The sequence below is a fragment of the Alexandromys fortis genome, unplaced genomic scaffold (assembly GCF_014885135.2).
Source record: "Alexandromys fortis isolate MF-2015 unplaced genomic scaffold, M_Fortis_MF-2015_v1.1 scaffold_81, whole genome shotgun sequence".
In the NCBI taxonomy this organism is placed as follows: domain Eukaryota; kingdom Metazoa; phylum Chordata; class Mammalia; order Rodentia; family Cricetidae; genus Alexandromys; species Alexandromys fortis.
The window spans coordinates 1,355,920-1,374,449 of NW_026067960.1; positions in this window are offsets into that span (position 1 = coordinate 1,355,920).

Genomic DNA, 18,530 nt, shown 5'->3' on the forward strand with positions numbered 1-18,530 from the left:
TTTTTCTTTCTTTCTTTCTTTCTTTCTTTCTTTCTTTCTTTCTTTCTTTCTTTCTTTTCTTTTCTTTCTTTTTTCTTTTTTTTTTTTTTTTACATACATACACTCAACATTTTTATTAGGAGTTTGAAATGAGTAGCCAGGGAACAATCAAGCAGCATCCACCAACAGTGAATGGAAGAAAATATTTGCAAACCATATTACTGATAAGTAGCTAACATCTAAAATATACAAGGAACCCATGCACCGTTTTTCTTTCTTTATCTGAGGTAGTATTTCACTCCTTAGCCCAGGCTTACCTCAAACCTTCTGCCACTGTCCTGCCTCAGCCTTCTGAGTGCTGGGATTTCAGGTTTGCTTTGGCTTTTGTTTTGTTTGTTTGTTTGTTTATTTGTTTATAGGCTTCTCACAGGACAGCCTTGGCTGTTCTGGAATTTACTTTGTAGGCTGGTTTGTCCCGCCTACCTCTGCCTTTTGAGTGACTGGATTGAATGTGTGCACTGTCACTCCATCTGACCTGTTAATTAGTCTTGAAGGTGTGTAATCATTTCCTTCTTTGTTCACTCCTTTGCTAGGGGTGAGGGATGACCTCTGAGAAAGAAGTAACTGCTCATTACGTTTCTGCACGCAGAGCAAGCCAACTTCTGTGTCCTGCAGGTGCCTTGGTCTTTTGTTTGCTTGTTTATTTTTTAAGACAGGATCTCAGGTGTCCCAGCTTGACTGTGAACTCAATCTGGAGCCAGAGGATGGCTTAGAGTTTCTGAGTTTCCTACCTTCACCTCTTGAGGAGCGGGCTTCCTGGCGTGGACCACACTTGATTTATGGGGTGCTGGGATGAAACCCAGGACCTCACTTCTCTGCACACACTCTGTCAAATATGAGCCCTCTCTCCAGCCCCTCCTTGGTCTTCTTTGAATATGAGGTTTGACACGAGGCTGTTTGTATTGGTTAGTTTTGGTGTCACCCGGACTGGACTGGGAAATGCCTGGAAGATTAGCGCAGCACACCTCCGGGTGTGACACGGAGTCCTCTGACTGGATGAAGACTTTAATCCACAGGCAGATTCACCTGGAGAGGTCCCTGGGAGGCAGCGGCAGGCCTCCCTGGTTGTGGCCAACCAGGTCCCTTCCTGTCTCCTTGATGGGAAGTCCTCTGCTCCACCCCCTCACTTCACCCCACCCACCCCACCCCACCCAAGACCCAGGAAACTGCTAGAACCAGAGCGAACACATCCTTCCTCTCTCAGGCTGTCTCCGTCAAGCATTTTGTCACAATGGAAAAATAGGAATTAATGCAATCATGTTGTTACCGCTGACCCTGTGATTTGGAAGATTCTCAGAAGCCTCATAAAAATCATTTCCTTGTGTTTGTATGGGGTTGGGGGGGGGCATGTGGAGGTCAAAGGACTGCTTTTGGGAGTCTGTTTTCTCCTCCACTTACCCAGGCTCCAGGGATCCAGTTTAGGTTGTCAGTCTTAGCGGGAAGTGCCTTGACCAACTGAGTCATTTCAGGGGCTTCGAACTCTCAAATGATTCTAAACAGATAAAGAGGGTTTTTGTTTGTTTGCTTGCCTGTTTGTTTTGTTTGTTTTTTGTTTTTTCGAGACAGGGTTTTTCTCTGTAACAGCCCTAGCTGTCTAGGAACTCACTCCGTAGACCAGGCTGACTTTGAACTCACAGAGACCCTCCTGCCTCTGTTTCCCAAGTGCTTGGATTAAAGGCACAGGCCGCCACCACCTCCTGGCATTTACTTTTTATTATGTGGTGATTATGTGGGTCCACATCTGTGTATAGTGTATAAACATGTGAGTATCTGTGCCCATGGAGGCCTGAGGCTTCATTTCCCTAGAGATGGAGTTATAGATGGTTATGAGGCACCTGACATGGGTTCTGAGACCCAAACTCTGGAGGAGCAGCAGGAGCAGCAAGTGCTCTTAGCAACTGAACCATGGCTCCAATCCCATCGTTTCTTCCTTTTATCCATTCCTGCATCTCAGCTCATGGAAAGACTATGCCCTTATGCAGGGTGGTCTTCTCCCATCAACCTTCGCGTCTAGCAACGCCCTCTCAGGTGGGCCCAGAGGATAGAGAGTAGAGCCTTTACAAAACTCACAGCCGGGATCGCTTCACCACCATGATAGTCACTGCAAACTGTCAGCTGGACAAGGTCTGGAATCACAGGAGAGACAGCCTCTAGGCATGTGTAGATAGCGTGACGTAGCTTAGGCTAACCTTGGGGCCCGTGAGGAGGGACTGTTGTGGTTAGGTTAATTCTTTCAGGAAGACCCATCTCTACTATGGGCTGCACTGTTCCCTGAGCAGGGGCTCAGGACGGTTTGGAGAAGTCAGCAAACATTCGTCCTTCTCTGTTGCCAGCTGTGGGTGCACTGAGAACAGCTGGCTCAAGCTCCGGTCTTCTGGACGCTCCCTCTGTAGTTAACTGTACAGTTGAACTGTGAGCTGAAATAAATCCTTTGTCCCTTGAATTGACTTTGCTAGGTGTTTGTTTGTTTTATTTTTGTTCTTCAAGACAGGGTTTCTTTATGGAGCCTTGGTTGTCCTAAAACTTGCTCTATAGATAAGGCTGGCTCGGGAACTTGCTCTATAGACCAGGTTGACCTCAGACTCAGAGATCCGCCTGCCTCTGCCTCCTAAGCACTGAGATTAAAAGCATGCACCATCACTGTCCAGCTAACCAGGATATTTCATCATAGCAACTGTTAAAAAAAAAAAACCCAAGACATTGCTTAGGAAAGAAACCCAGCTGGAGGGGTTACTCAGAAATGAAAAGTGCTGGCTACTTTCCCAGAGAATCTGGGTTCAGTTCCCAGCATCCACATGGCAGCTCACAATGGCCTGTAACTCCAGATCCAGAAGCCCTGATTCCCTCTTCCGGCCTCTGCAGGCACCAGACATGTGCAAGACATATAGATATGCATCAAGCAAAACTCCCAGAAACATAAAATAAATAATAATTTTAGAAAGAAGCCCAACACCGGACATGGCAGCACACACCTATAATTCCGGCACTCAGGAGGTAGAGACAGGACTGCATGGTGAGATACTGAAACACTGCTGGGGGGTGGGGGAATGGGTGGTGGGTGGTGATGCATTTTGGGAGGCAGAGGCAGAAGGATCTCTGTGAGTTTGAGGTCAACCTGGTCTATAGAGCTAGTTCCAGAACAGCCAGGGCTATACAGAGAGACCCTGTCTCAAAGAAAGAAAGAAGGACAACAAAAAGCAACTAAAGCAAACCAAACCATAGGATACTGATGGAAAATACTTGCTGACTACTGTCCTCAGGGCCACTTGAAGGGCGTTTTAACCAGCATTCTAGCATTTAGCTGGAGGTTCCTCCGAGTGGAAGTCACAGCAAATTTGGAAGCCTTGAGGCAGGACCGCGTCTGACGTGTTCCTAACGAGACAAGGGAGCTCATTGTCACCAGGGGAGAGCAGTGAGGTCAGAAGGCAGAAGGGGACAAGACCACATACAGTCCCAAGTGAGAACATTGGCTCCTGGTCCTGGGAGAGGGAGCCACAGCAGCCTTGAGGTGGAGGATGCTGTAAGTGTGGCAAGTGGGTTTATTTCAACAGGACTTCTGTGTTTAAGAACAAGCTGGCCAGACATGGCGACACTCTTCTGCCCTGGCACTGGAGAAGCCAAGGACGGAGGATGGTAAGATGCAGAGTTCTAGATCAGCCTGGACCGAGATACAGAGTAACAAAGCTGTTCTGACTCAAGAGACGGCTTCGCGGTTAAGGGCACTGGCTGCTCTTGGGGAGGGTTGAAGGTTGGTTCTTAGCACCCACATGGTGGTTCACAACCATCTGTAACTCCAGCTCCAGGGGATCCACTACCTTCTTCTGGCCTCCACAGGTACTGCACCTGCATGTGTAGTAGTGTGTGTGTGTGTGTGTACATGCATGTAATACACAAATGTATACAAACACATACACATATACAGAGGAAATCCATGATGAATGTTCAAAACAAAACAAAACAGAAAGAGGCCTGGCTGTGGTGGCACACACTTTTAATCCCAGTACTCGGGAGGCAGAGGCAGGCGGATCTCTGAGTTGGAGGCCAGCCTGGTCTACGTAGATAGTTTCAGCAAAGGCTCCAAAGCTACAGAGAAACCATGACTCAAGAAACAAAAAAACAAAAAGCAAAGAAAAAACTCAACACAAAACAGGAAAAAAAAAAAAAAAAGCAACGGAGCAAGCTGAGCTTAGAGGTGAATGCAGTATTGCGCTGGAGAAGTCCCAGCAGAAAGGCTATGGAGTCCGGGGCCAACCTGGGACCCTGTCTCAAAATGATAGTCAGGTATTGTGGAGCACACCTGTAATCCCACTACTTAAGAGATCTACCACCTGTGAGTTCAGGTGGTTCTCTGTGAGTTCCTAGGCCAGCCTGGTCTTTATAGTAAATGAGTCCCTATCTTTAAATCAATAAAACAAAATAATTAAAACCCTGTCTCGAAAAACTAAAAAAAAAAAAAAAATTAAAACCATTAAGATTAAGGGGCTAGGCATAGTGGCGCACACCTTTAATCACAGCACTGGGAGGCAGAGGCAGGGGGATCTCTGTGAGTTCAAGATCAAGACAAACAAGCAAACAACGAAAAAATAAAGCAAAATAAAACAAACAAACAAAAAAAATCAGTTACTAGGTCTGTCGAGACAGCTCAGCCGTTAAGAATGTGAGCTGCTCTTGCCCAGGAAGCAAATGCCTGCCATTCCAGCTCCAGAAATTAGGGGCCTTGTTTTGGCTTCAGGAGGCACTGTACACAAAGTGTCATAAACTCCATAGACACAGACATATAAATAAAAATAAGAATATATCTTTTGTTGTGGGATATTTGCACACCTTGTGAAGTGCTGTGAGTGATGTAATTACAAAGCTGAACGGCCAATAGCTAGGCAGAAGGTATAGGCGGGACTTCCTGGGAGAGAAAGGAAGATGGAGGAATCTAGGTGTGGGAGAGAGACATAGGAACCCCAGAGAGGAAGCAAGAGGTGCAAAATGGAAGAAAGGAAACACTACATGATAGAGCTTAGATAATATAAACACGCTAATTTAAGTTATAAGAGCTAGTCAGGAACAAGCCTGAGCTATAGGCCGACTTTTTCATAATCATAAGTCTCTGTGTCATTATTTGGGAGCTGACCTGCAGGACAGAAAAAGACTAGTTACAATCTTGAAGAATATAAAACACACCAGCTGAGCTGTAGTGGTGCATGCCTTTAACTCCAGCATTCTAGAGGCAGGGATGGTTGCATCTCTAGTGCGAGGCCAGCTTGGTCTATATAGCAAGTTGCAGCTACGGTGACACAGAGAGAGACCTTATCGCAAAGCAAAGCAAGAGAACAAAAGAAGAATAAATTGAAAGTGAAATAATTTGGGGCGAGGCGGTTTTGAGACAGGGTTTCTCTGTGTAGTCCTGGTTGTCCTGGATCTCACTCTGTAGAGCAGGTTGGCCTCGAACTCATAGAAATCTGCTTGCCTTTGCCTCCTGTGTTCTGGGGATAAAGGTGTGCTATGGAATGGTTTTTAAAAGCCTGCTATGATGCCTCCCGTGTGCGTGTGCGTGTGTGTGTGTGCACATATGTGAGCTCATACATGGATGCACTGGGCACCCGTGGAAGTTAGTTCTCTACTTCCACCTTTCTGGAGACGGTCTCTTGCAGGGATTCTCTGGATCTGCTGGGATTCCCAAGGAGTACTGCCTTTACCTGTGTTCCAGGGATTCGAACTTAATCCCTCACACTTCCACAGCAAACTCTTTGCCCTCCTAGCCATCTCCCTAGTCCCCAGCTTTGTGTTATTGAGTGCAGAACTTGGGAGGAAAATGGCCATTCACAATTGAGAGCCTAGGAAACAGAATGAATCTCTTGAGACAGGTGGAGAAGGAGGCTAACCCCTTTCTTCAATTAGAAAGGTCTCCACTGTTCTGGAATCTAAATAACATGTTGCTTTACTGGGGGGTCTTTTTTTTTGGGGGGGAGCAGGGTCTCCTGGCCCAGGCTGACCTTGAACGTGCTCTGTAGTAGAGGATGGCCTTGAACTCCTGTCCCTTTCGCCTCCGTCCCCACTGTGCTGGGCTACAAGCATGCGTCACTGCAGGTTTATGCGGCAATGGAGACAGGATCCAGGACTTCTTGCATTTGAGGTAAGTACTCAAGTATTCCACAAACTGAGCTGACTGCCAGACCCTGCTTCGGGTCTTTTGTTTTTGTTTCTGCAGCACTGGAGGTGAATCCAGGGCTTTGCACATGCACAGTCTAGGCTAGCACTGTACCGTGGAGCCAGACCTCCAAACCCTACGTTGCTGTTTGCATTTTTATTATTATTATTTGCTTGTTTATTCTAAGACAGGGTCTCCACAGGAAGCCTTTGCTGGTCTCCAACTTGTTTCCCACCTTCTGCCTTTGCCTCCCAGGTGCTGGAATTACAGCCATGTGCCGCCTCCCGCAGTTGTGTGTGTGTGTCTGTGTGTGGTGTGTGTTTATTTTGAGACATGGCCTAGCTGTGTAGCCATGTAGCTGCTTTGGAACTTTCCATCCTCCTGCCTCCACCCCCTAATTGTCGGTTTTTAATGCTCACTAGCATTTTGTTATCCCAAAGGAAACTCTCAGATCATACACTTAAGAGACACGAAAAGCTCAACAACTGACAAACCTCAGACTTCCTGTCTTTCAGTCGTGTGTTTCTGTAGCTTGCCCTTCCTCTTTCCCCTTCTTTAATTTGCTAATGCTCTCTGGGGCCAAGGCTGTGTCTGCAGCAGTTTCTATGTAGATCAGTTCACGGGCCGGGCCGTCTTTCAAGCTATTCAAAACACACCTGCAGGGTTTTCCAGAGACACCAACGTTTTAATTTGATAGTGGAACACTCCAGGAATGCGATCTATGGTCCACTAGGGCCAGCCGGCACGCCCAGCTTCTCTACAGCACTTGCTCAATCATTGTCTTAAGTTACTTTTCTATCGCTGTGATAAAACACACACAAAAGCAACTTGGGGAGGAAATAGATTAGCTCATTTTACAGCTCTCAGGACACACTCCATCACTGAGGGAAGGCAGGACAGGAACTCAGGCAGGGCGGAAATCTGGAGGTAGGAGCTAGTGCCGAGGCAGCCGAGGAATCTGCTTACTGGCTTACTCCCTATGACTTACTCCACCTCCTTTCTTTTTTTTTTTTTTACAGAGCCCAGGATCACCACCAGCCCAGGGATGGCGCCATGGGCAGTGCATCAGTCTCTAGTGAAGAAAATACACCACAGGCTTGCCCACAGGCCAGTCCTACCGGGCGTTTTCTCCGCTGAGTTCCCTCCTCCAGGTGACTCCAGCGTGTGTCAAGCTGACAGGAAAGTCTCCTGTGAAACAACAGTCCCCACAACCCACGCTTCTTTCTTCAAAAGGAATTCTGCCATGAGGTGTTAGAGAAAGAGAACAACACTTATTTCTTTTCCTAAAGATTTATTTGGAGCTGGGGCGATGGTTCGGTGGTTAAGAGCACTTGTTGCTCTTCTAAAGGACGCAGGTTTGATTCCCAGCACCCACATGACACTCTCTATTATCTGCACCTCCAGTTCCAGGAGATAACCACACTCTACTGAGCCCCTCAAGAACTGCATAGATGTAGCGCGCATACATACACGCAGGCAAAATACTCACATACAAAAAATAAATAGGCGGGGTAGGGCGGTGCACATCTTCCATCCTCACACTCGGGAGGCAGATGCGGGCGGATCTCTGAGAATCTGAGGCCTGTGTGGTCTACATAGTGAGTTTCAGGATAGCCAGGCCTATGTAGAGAGACTATGCCTAAAAAAAAAAATTAATAATAATAAAATAAATAAATCTAAAACTTTACAAAAGAATTATTTGTTATTTTTATTTTCTGTGTATAGGTAGGTGTCTTGCCTGCACATCTGTTTGTGCCCGGTGTTTGTGGGGGAGGCCAACGAAGGCATAGGATCCCCTGGTACTGGAGTTAAGGAGGTTACGAATCATCATGGGGGGCTGGAAATTGAACCCCTGTCCTCTGCAAGAGCAGCAAGTGCTCTTTAACGCTCAGCCAGCCCTGCAGCCCCCGAACACATTTCTTTGAAATGTAGTCTTCTAGTATAGTCTTTTTCTGCGCACCCCCCATTACACCCTTAAGAGTACTGCTTTTTGTTTTTTATTTTTTAAAGAACACGTTTCTAATGCAATCTGTTTTGAATGCCTGGAATGAGGAAACCTTTGTGTGGACAGCGTTGTTAAAATCTAGACTGGTGCCAAGCCTTGAGATAGTCATCCTGAGTATGGAAGGAAGTGACTCACAGGTGTCCTGCAGCCGGAAGTGTTAATCACTGAGGTACCTACACAGAACGGCTCACCAGGGCCCTCCTCACCTGGCTGTCACCTGCACAGGTCCTCATTCAGGCTTTTCAGTGATACTTCCTCAAACGAGTATCTGGGGGCTCCATTTCTACTTTGTGTGTGTGTCTGTATGTGTGTATATATGTATGAATGTCTGTATGTATGGTATGCATGTCTATTTGTATGTATGGTGTATGTATATATATGTATGAATGTCTGTCTGTCTGTATGTATGTATGTATAGTGTGTGTGTGTCCCTGTCTCTCTCTTTCTGTATATATGTATGGTGTGTCTATGTATATATGTATGTATAAGTGGTGTGTCTCTGTGTATGAATGGTGAGTGTGTATATATGTATGTATGTATCTCTGTAGTGTGTGTGTGTGTGTGTATGTGTGTGTGTGCATGCCACAGTCAGATGGCTGGTGGATGTCAGGGGACAGCTGTCATGAGTCAGCTCCCACCTCCCCTTCTTTCTGCTGCTTCCCTGTCTACTCCAGGCTGGCGAGTTATCGAGATTCCAGGCCATTCTCTTGTCCCCACCTCCTGTCTCCCTAAAAAGCATGGAAATGACCGCAGCATTTGCGTGTTCGCGGGTTTAGGGGTCACACTCACTGGTCAGGTCTTCACAGCTGCATTCACGTGTTCGCAGGTTTAGGGGTCACACTCACTGGTCAGGTCTTCACAGCTGCATTCACGTGTTCGCAGGTTTAGGGGTCACACTCACTGGTCAGGGCTTCACAGATGCCGGTTTCAGTCAGTGGACTTTCTCTACTGAGACAGACCTCCTGATAGGCCGACCTCACTGAGGCAAACAGCAAGGCTCTGGTGGCAGGATTTAGTTGAAAAGGTCCTGCCACGGGCGATGTTCCTGGAGTTCATTTTAAGGTTGCTAACGTGGCCAATGCGTCTCTTTTGGCTCTGCATAAAAGCAAGAAGGGAAAACCAAGGTCATCAATTTTGATGACGGAAACACAGTAATAAATTTTCACATTCTAAAACAAACAAACAATGAGCCTAGATCTACAGGGATGGCTCAGCAGCTAAGAGCACTGGCTGCTCTGCGAAGGACCTTTGTTCAGTTCCCAGCACCCACGTTGGGTGACTCACGACAGTCTGTAAGTAACTCTAGTTCCAGGGGATCTAACACCCTTTCTGGCCTCTTTTGGTGCCTTCATGAATAATAATAATAGCTATGTTGACCAACACTTTCCCACACCTGCCTCTACCTCCTGAGTGCTAGGATTGATGGCATGTGCTATCCCTGCCAGGCAATTTTTAAAAACATCCTTAAAAATAAAAGGAAGGAAAGAAGGGAGGAAGGAAGGAAGGAAGGAAGGAAGGAAGGAAGGAAGGAAGGAAGGAAGGAAGCAGAGTCAGTGAGATTGCTGCTCCTTAAGTAACCCAGAACTTGGTGTGCAGGCCAGGATGTCTGCTTCTCCTGGGAAAGAATGGAAGGGACAGTGATGGAAGGAGGTGCCTTCTGACGGCCACATGAGTGTTGTGGCAGGTACTCCCTCCCCCACGCACACAAAGCTTTTTTTTTTTTTTTTAATTAGCAAAAAAGCTGTCTATTAAAAAAGGAAACATTGGCCGGGTGGTGGTGGTGCAAATTTTAATCTCAGTACTCGGGAGGCAGAGACTGGCAGATCTCTGTGAGTTCGAGGCCAGTCTAGTCTACAGAGTGAGTTTCAAGATAGCCAGGGCTGCACAGAGAAATCCTGTCAGAAGAAGAAGAAAAAGAAGGAGGAGAAGGAGGAGGAGGAAGAGGAGGAGGAGGAGGAGGAAGAGAAGGAGGAGGAGGAGGAGGAGGAGGAAGAAGAAGAAGAAGAAGAAGAAGAAGAAGAAGAAGAAGAAGAAGAAGAAGAAGAAGAAGAAGAAGAAGAAGAGAAAGATAGATAGATTGATTATTATTTATTCCAGGAACTTCCTAAGTGGCAAGGCTTGAGCGGAAACAACTATTTTCCTGCTCCTGTGGAGTTAATTTTTGTTCTTTCTCTTTTCTTTAGAGTTAATTTTTTACAGTCACCATCTTTAGTTACATGAACTAGTCTGTCCCCCCCAGTGTTAGTTCTGGGGGGCGGGGAGATCGCTATCTAAATCACCTCGAGATTCTGTGAGCCTTGCCCAGATCGGCTCAGTGAAGCACATACTCCATCTATAACATTTGCTAAATCCTCGGCATGCAGCCTTCCGGTGAAGTTCTTTTGAAAAGCGAAGGGGGAGGGCATGTACCTCACATGCTGAATTAGGAGTACCCCTCCTTTTTAAACATGCATTTCAGTGGCTGAATACAGGCGCAACTTCAGCTCACTCACCAAACGAGAGATAATGCACTCTTGAATCTCCTGTTTGTTCGGAGGAGAAAACTGTCAGGCTGAGCCAAAGAGAAGAGTCCTTTTCTAAATATAGCAACGTCATCTGACCCTCGCTGGTCTTTGTACTCAGAAGGCTAAGGTATTAGGCACATGGCTTCGAGACTGGAGCGTGTAATTCCTCTTGGGGAGTGGAGACAGTTGGCCATAGCAGACCTAAATGCCGGGTTTGTGTCTGTCCTGTTTGATCTGAGGAAACAGACAAGAATGTTGTTGGGGCATTTCCACATGACAGCTTGTCATTCTGGTAAACTTTCCCACTGTGCACAGGAAACAGTTCTTCCAATTTTTTGGGTTAGTGTGTGTGTGTGTGTGTGTGTGTGTGTGTGTGTAACCCAGGGCAAGTGCTCGATGGCTGAGCCCACGTTTGCTTTTATATCCTGCCAAAAAAGCACTCCATGAAGATTTTTTCTTGATTTTTCTTTTCTTCTTCCTCTTCTTCTTTTTTTTCCTTCCTCTTCTTTTTCTTCTCTTCTTCCTTCTCCTTCTCTTCTTAAGACAGGGTCTCTCTACATTTCCCTGGCTGTCCTGGAACTCACTATGTATAGATCTGCCTGCCCCTGCCTCCCGAGTGCCATCATACCCAGCATGCCTTTCTTCTACTTTTAAAGTTACAAGTATATACCCATGTCTCTGTCTGAGTGTGTGCACGTGAATGCAGGTGCCCTTGGAGGCCAGGGGCAATGGACACCCTGGAGTCCTAGAGTTGTCTGTGAGCCATGCCACGTGGGTGTGAGGAACCAAATCCCAGTCCCCTACAAGGATAATCGTCTCACATTTTGGGATTACGAGCTGTGTACCACTACATCCTGCTTTATGTGGTGCTGGAGATATAGTTCAAGGCCTTTTCCCTCTGGTCAAGTACTCTGTTCACTGAGCTACACCCCAGCCCTCCCTCTGTTGACTTCACTAGCTGTGAAGCCTCACATTGAGGCTAAGCCAGTCCCCTCAGTTATGGTTGTCAGGGCTATGTCCCACAGATCACTGTCTCCATCTCCTGCAACTAATCTGTGTTCACATTGTTTTTTTTCTTTTCTTTTTTTTTTTTTTAAGAGTCTTTATTGGGTTTGGGTAAATGGCTTGGTAGGTAAAGGCACCTGCCTCCAACCCTGACTCGCTGAGTTCAATCCCTGGGACCCACATGGTGGAAGGAGAGACTCGACTCCTGAAAATTGTCCTTTGACCTCCACACTTGCACCATGGCGTCCGCAATAAATAAACGAGTGTATTAGAAACACTGAAAGCTCTTCCCGGGAAGCCATGCAAGTTCACGCTGACCGTTTACAGTTCTCCAACACGTCCATCTCTATTTTGAAGTTTCAGAGATTTTAGGACAAATAAAAGACTAAGTGAACGAGATCCTTTGAAGAGCATTTCTGTTTGGCCGGAGGTAGGTTTTTCTAACCAAGTAAGGGTTTGTCGAGCCTAGGCAGGGACATGGGGTAGGGCTGGGGCAGACGATGATATTAAAAAAGGGGGAGATCCTGCCCAGGCTGCATTCCCAATCTTGCTTGTAGAACTACCTGCTCATCTGGAGAAAATTTTACATTTGCTCCCTGAGCCCTGCAGGATGGGGGGGGGGAGGGAAGAGAAGGAGTGGGGGGGGAGGCGGGGAGGGCAGAGGAAGAAAAAAAAACAGGAGTGTCCAACACTTCACAGAGGCATCAGCTGGCTGCTTAAACATCAATTTAAAAGCATCAATAAATAATGGAGTCAGGCATGCAGCAAACTGGGGACCTTCAGAACCGACTCTGGTTTCTGGACCTTCCCTTGCATCCCCCTGCAGCAACTCTGACCAGTCTCTGGACGGGCTTGGAAAACACCTGACATGTGTCTATTGGTTTGTTTTGGACACTGTAAGATCCTTTTTTTCCCCCTAGAAAAATTTTAATACATTCTGAATTTCTTTTTACAATTAGAATGTATTTCTATATTGTTATATACTTAGGATTGCCTCTAAACTATGCATTTTTTCTTTGTCTGTTTGTGTATTTATATAATTTTCACAGTGTTGGGATGGAACCCTGAGTTTTATGCTTGCTAAGCAAGTGGTTCGGCCCCGAGCTACATCCTGAGCTTCCAAACTCTGTTGTTGTCGTTGGTTGTTTTAGCTTTATTTTTGAATCAGGATCTCTTTTTGCTACTCTGGGTAGTCTCTTAACTCTTGATATTTCTGCAGAAGCTCTAGAATTGTCTGTGCCATCTAGCCGAGTGTTCACTTTTGACAAAAAAAAAAAAAAAAAAAACCGCCCCCCAATTTAGCTATGCAATGCTGTAATTCATTTTTGCACCAGAAACATCCACACAACACTGGAACAGATGATCAATCACTTCTCAATTCCTAATGCTACAAAAAATAAAAAATTTCCCAGAAAACACTGTGTACGCCTCTCTTCAAAACATCCCTCCCTAGGCTGAATTTTAAACTGGAGTCGGTGCCTGTGACCTTTGCTTTTGCTGCTTCGAAGTGTCCCTTGCCAAATGATAAATCATAACCATCAGCTTCCCCGGAGACTTCGGCACAAAGAGCAAAGTCCTCTAGAGTCCCGTGGCTCTATAAATTCACACTGAAGGGGAGTGCTCCCCAAATGTGCCCTTCTGGGAGCAGGGTAGTGACCCCTCCACCCCCACCCTGAAAAGGCCATTCTTTTCCCTGGGAGCACTGAAGGAAGATGGCAAGCCAGAAGCAGCGTTGGGCAGACACGGGTCATGATTACAGGGGTTGCCTGGGTTTCTTCGGGTTTCAACTTCCTTAATTGCAGAACGGAGTAACGCAGAGCCATGAGTAAGGAAGCAACAGCCTAGGTTTCAAAGTGAAGGAAGCCATTTTCAAGGCTTGTCTTTAAATGATACCTGCTTCTAGAACAGCATCGTCTCCTCTGAGTTTCCTCTCTCATGAGAATTTTGTGGTTTAGTTTATTAAACATACAATACATCAAAAAGGCAAATGATCCCCCCAAATAACACTGTTTATGAAATACACCCACTCATCAGGCAATTGTTTTGCCTGCACGTATGTATGCACACTGCATGCATGCCTGCTGTCTAAGGCATTCAGAAGACGGGATCAAGGCCCCAGGAACTGGAGTTACAGACAGTTGTTAGCTGCCCTGTGGGGGCTGGGAATTGAACTCAGGTTCTCTAGAAGAGCAGCGGTGGGTGCTCTTAACCACTGAACCATTTCTCCAGCCCAAGATTTGTCTTTCTGTAGACAGGGTCTCACTCTGTAGCTCAGGCCAGCTTGGAAGTCCCTGTGTGGCCAGGCTGATCTTGAGCCCCAAATTCGTTTACCTCGGTCTCCTGAGGACTGGGATTACAAGCATTAGCTTCCACGTCTCTCCATTTTGAAGCAGGCTTTTCCTATATATCCCAGGCTGGCCTCAAACTCGCCCCTGCCTCTGCCTCCCAGAGGCTGCACCCTCTAGCTTCTATCCCTTTCTGGAAACTCCTTGTATCAGCTGGGGCTCACAGGTAGGTCAGAAGCACAGCTTTTTCTTCTCCTCCCTAGGTAAATCTTCTCAGTGAAAGGAGGGAGGGCTGTGGAGGACTTTTTGGCTTTTCGTTTTTAGTTTTGTTTTTATTTTTTGGTTTTTCAAGACAGGCTTCTCTATGTAGCTTTGGAGCCTGTCCAGGAAATTGTTCTGTAAACTAGGCTGGCCTCGAACTCAGAGTTCTGCCTGCCCCTGCCTCCCAAGTGCTGGGATTAAAGGCGCGTGCCACTACTGCCAGGCAGGTTTTTTTTGTTTTTGTTTTTGTTTTTTATCTCACTAATTTCCAAGGACTCTAGCAATTTTCGTTTTATCTTAGATTTGTAGAATTTAATTTTCCTTTGTTCGTCTGTTTGTTGTTGTTGTTTGTGTTTGTTTTTCAAGGCAGGGCTTCTCTGTGTAGCCCTGGCTGTCCATAACTAGCTCTCGTAGACCAGGTTGGTCTCAAACTCAGATATCCCCATGCCTCTGCCTCCCCCAGTGCTGGGATTAAAGGCCTACACCACCAACACCTGGCTAGGTATGCAGAATTTTAAATCTCAAGAAACATTCAGCTTCCTTTTTTCCCTTCATGTAGTCAGTGGGAAGAAGAGGAGGAGGAGGAGGAAGAGAGGAAAACCCACCCACATGTAACAGGAAGTAAATACACATTGGACACTGTTGAAAGCATTTCGTCTGGGTGTGGTGCCTCATGACTGCACTCCCAGCGCTCTGTAGGCTTGAGGCAGGAGGATGCTGCAAACTTGATGTGTACAGCAGGTTCCCAGGCCACGTTGGCCTAGAGAGTGACACCCTGTCTCTAGAAACAAACAAAAGCAACTCAGCCTTATAAAAATCACTTAAACTCGAATCCCTTCATCTTTCTGTAGTCCCCGCGGAACATGGAACATTCCCTTTGGCCTAGGGGTATAGCCCAGTGGGTAGTAGAGCACATGCTAATACGCCAATCGCTGCAGACACAGAACTTCTCAACGTGTGATGTTTTCATATTTGTAGGTCTATAATAGAGACACACATATACTCGTGTTTATATACACATACATATAAACACATATGTACACACATATATGCACTTAAACGCATACACATGTATACATAAATATATATACTGGAACATATACAATGCATATGACATTGATATGTTTAAGTAGACACAAGTAGACAGGGAAGTTACAAAGAAAGCTGACCTTGAGTCTGAGACACTGAAAGCGCCACGGGTTTTGAGTGGGAAACTGTACAATTTTGTTTATCCCAGCTCTTTAATCATGTAAGAAGATCTTTGGGTCCTGGAGAAGCTGTTTGGTTTGCCCGGGATCTTTGAGACTCCCCTTCTGGACATGCTGTATAATTTTGCACTTAACCTCATGGGCTTCTGTGCCCTTATCGCTCAGACAGGCTCCCAGGGAGCCGGGATCCCAAAGGCAGTGAAATGTGCAGGCTTTGACTGATTTTTTTTTTTTTTTTTTGGTTTTTCGAGACAGGGTTTCTCTGTGGCTTTGGAGCCTGTCCTGGCACTAGCTCTGTAGACCAGGCTGGTCTCGAACTCACAGAGATCCGCCTGCCTCTGCCTCCCGAGTGCTGGGATTCCACCATCGCCCAGCTATGCGCAGGCTTTGAAAGGGTAAGCTTGGGAGCAAAAAAAAAGAACATTTAGGAGTGCAACTGGCTGCTGGAGACTCGAACTTGTGACCAGTGTGGATCAGTGTGTTTGGGCCCTGGACAGCTTCTAAGTGTCTTTCACTAAAAGGGTAAGAAGTGGGAGGTGGGACTTCCTTCCTCAGGGGCTCTGAACATTTTTCACCAGCCCCCAATCTCAGGAGAATCCAACTTGAACCGCTTCCTTTCGTCCAAGTGGTGGCAGATGCTACCCCATCCCCAACGGCCCTATCATGCTTCCTGCCTCCTCCAGCCTCTTCCAGCCTCCTCAGCTCCACTTTACATAGTTTTGGGCTTTGCCAGAGTGCGGCTGTTGTACTTTTTGGATTCCCCTCCCCCCAACACTTATCATTTTAGGCTGTGCTTGTATTAATGACTTAGCCAGTGAGGGTTATTAAAATTGACTACAGTCTCCGAAGAAAGGGTAGTTTGTCAAAGCTACATCCTAAGACTAATTGGATACATTTTGCATGAATTGTGATTAATGCAAGGTAATTTCGGAGGATGGTTTCTGCTAATTAATAACTCGGTCACATTTGACTCCTCTTGATAGAGCAAACTTCACAAGCGCATTGTGAACGTGGTCAGAACAGGGTCCCTCGCATACAGGTCAGTGTTTTGAGGTGGTTCTTAGGAGAGCTAACAGCTTGAGCAATCTTTTAATTCAGAAACAATTGCTTAATGTAGGTCCTCTAATAATAATAATAATAAACAAGCCCAGGACGGGAAACTGTGGAACAGCCCGGCGTTCCAACACCCTTTCATATCTTGGTTGATTTAACATTTACGACAAAGGTCCTGGTCTCAGGAAGGCTTGGGAAAGTTCGGTTAGAGGCTTCACACTGTCAACAGCACCAAGGGGACAGAAGAAAGCTACAGGGCGTTTGAGACAAAAAAAGACTACAAAGGGTCCCAAAGGCTGGCAAGAAGGCTCAGAAAGTGCTTGATGCGTGACAACCCCGAGTTCGGTGCTCAGGACCCACATGGCAGAGGAGACAACTGACTCCTGCAGGTTGGCCTTGGACCCCCACACATACACAGTGACACACGAGTGTTCTCATACCTACACACTACTATAAAAACTCAGAACAAAATAACACTGCTCTGAGAGGTTACACGTCGCATCAGAGCCCTAGGATGCTTCTAAAGCAAGTGCAGGTGAACCCTGTCCTTCCCTCAACCAAATTTTAGTGAGCCGGAAAGGCACCACAGTTACAGCTGCTGGAAGGGACATGGCTTGTGCTTTTCCCCGCAGGCCGGAAGGGACACAGAAAACAGCTGTCACTCAAAACATCTTGCTCCTCTCTACCTAAGCAGTGGGGAAGTCTGACTCAGGCATGCTCACACTTATAAACCGCCAGGACCAAATCAACAGAAAAGCAAAGTTCGGTGGCCGCTTTGCCGCGCCCCTGGACAGACTAATTCCACGCAGACCAGTTTAAAGAAGGAGTATTTTCTGTTTCCAGCTTCCAGGATTGGGAAAGCTTCCTCAGGGAGGAACAGGTGTGTAATGAATATCCAAAATACAAAAGAGGGTGGAGCCTGGAGCCCGACCCTCCCAGGGCTTTCTAATCTCAGCAACAATGGGAGAAGAACACACCTCCCTTTGAGAATGTACAGTGATGTCAGGCCCAGGACTTTGTCCACAAATTCCTTCCATACTTCAGATGGATCCCAGTTAAAATGTGACCGGGAGATAGATGTGCACAGGTTTTCTGTGGAAGGGGGTGAGGCAGGAATGAAGGGCACATAACTACATAAAGGGGAGGAGGGAGGAGGGAGAAGAAGGACCAGAAACTCAGCAGGACCCTGAGCCCCAAGCCGCTCCCCCATTTCTCCATTCATTTGACCATTCAGGTATGGGGTTTAGTTAAGTCAATTTGGTAGGGGGATGGGGAAGAGGGAGAATAAAGAAAAAGTAAAAACTAAATGTTTAAAAGAACCTGTAGAAAGTTACATTGTTTTTGAAAGGAGCCCGTTTAAATTTTTTTTATTTATTTGCACATGTACTTATTTAATTAACTTAACAAGGATCAGAAGCTTTGGAGTTTGTCCTGGAACTAGCTCTTGTAGACCAGTCTGGCCTCGAACTGGCAAAGAAAGATCCACCTGTCTCTGCCTCCCGAGTGCTGCTGGGATTAAAGGCGTGCGCCACCACACCCAGTCCTCTTTTTTTCTTTTTAAAATTATATTTATTGGTTGCATGTGTACGTGTGTGTAAGCAGGTGTGGAAGTCATCGGACAGCTTGTAGGAGTCACCTTCCACCCTCTGGGATCCAGGGTTCCAACTCCGAGCTTCAGGCTTGGCAGCTCGCTCCGAGCCATGTCGCAGGCCTGTCACTGTTCTTATTCTTGCCGGCAATCTTTTTCATTGGACTTCTCAACAACCAGCGATTGCTTTTCTCGGTCAAAGGTACTGGCTGGTTATGTCACAACCTTCAGATTTTAAGTTGATAATACCTTTCCTCCTATTTATAGCTCTATATAATGGGCATATCTCTATGGCTTGGACGCCTACCAAACAACACCCGTTGGGGTACGGGGGAGGGGGTGAGGGGATAAGGGAGGAGCAGAGTGAGTGAGGGGAGGGGTAGAGGTGGAGGGAGGGAAGGAACAATACTAGCAAGAAGTGACTTTACAGGCGCCTTTTT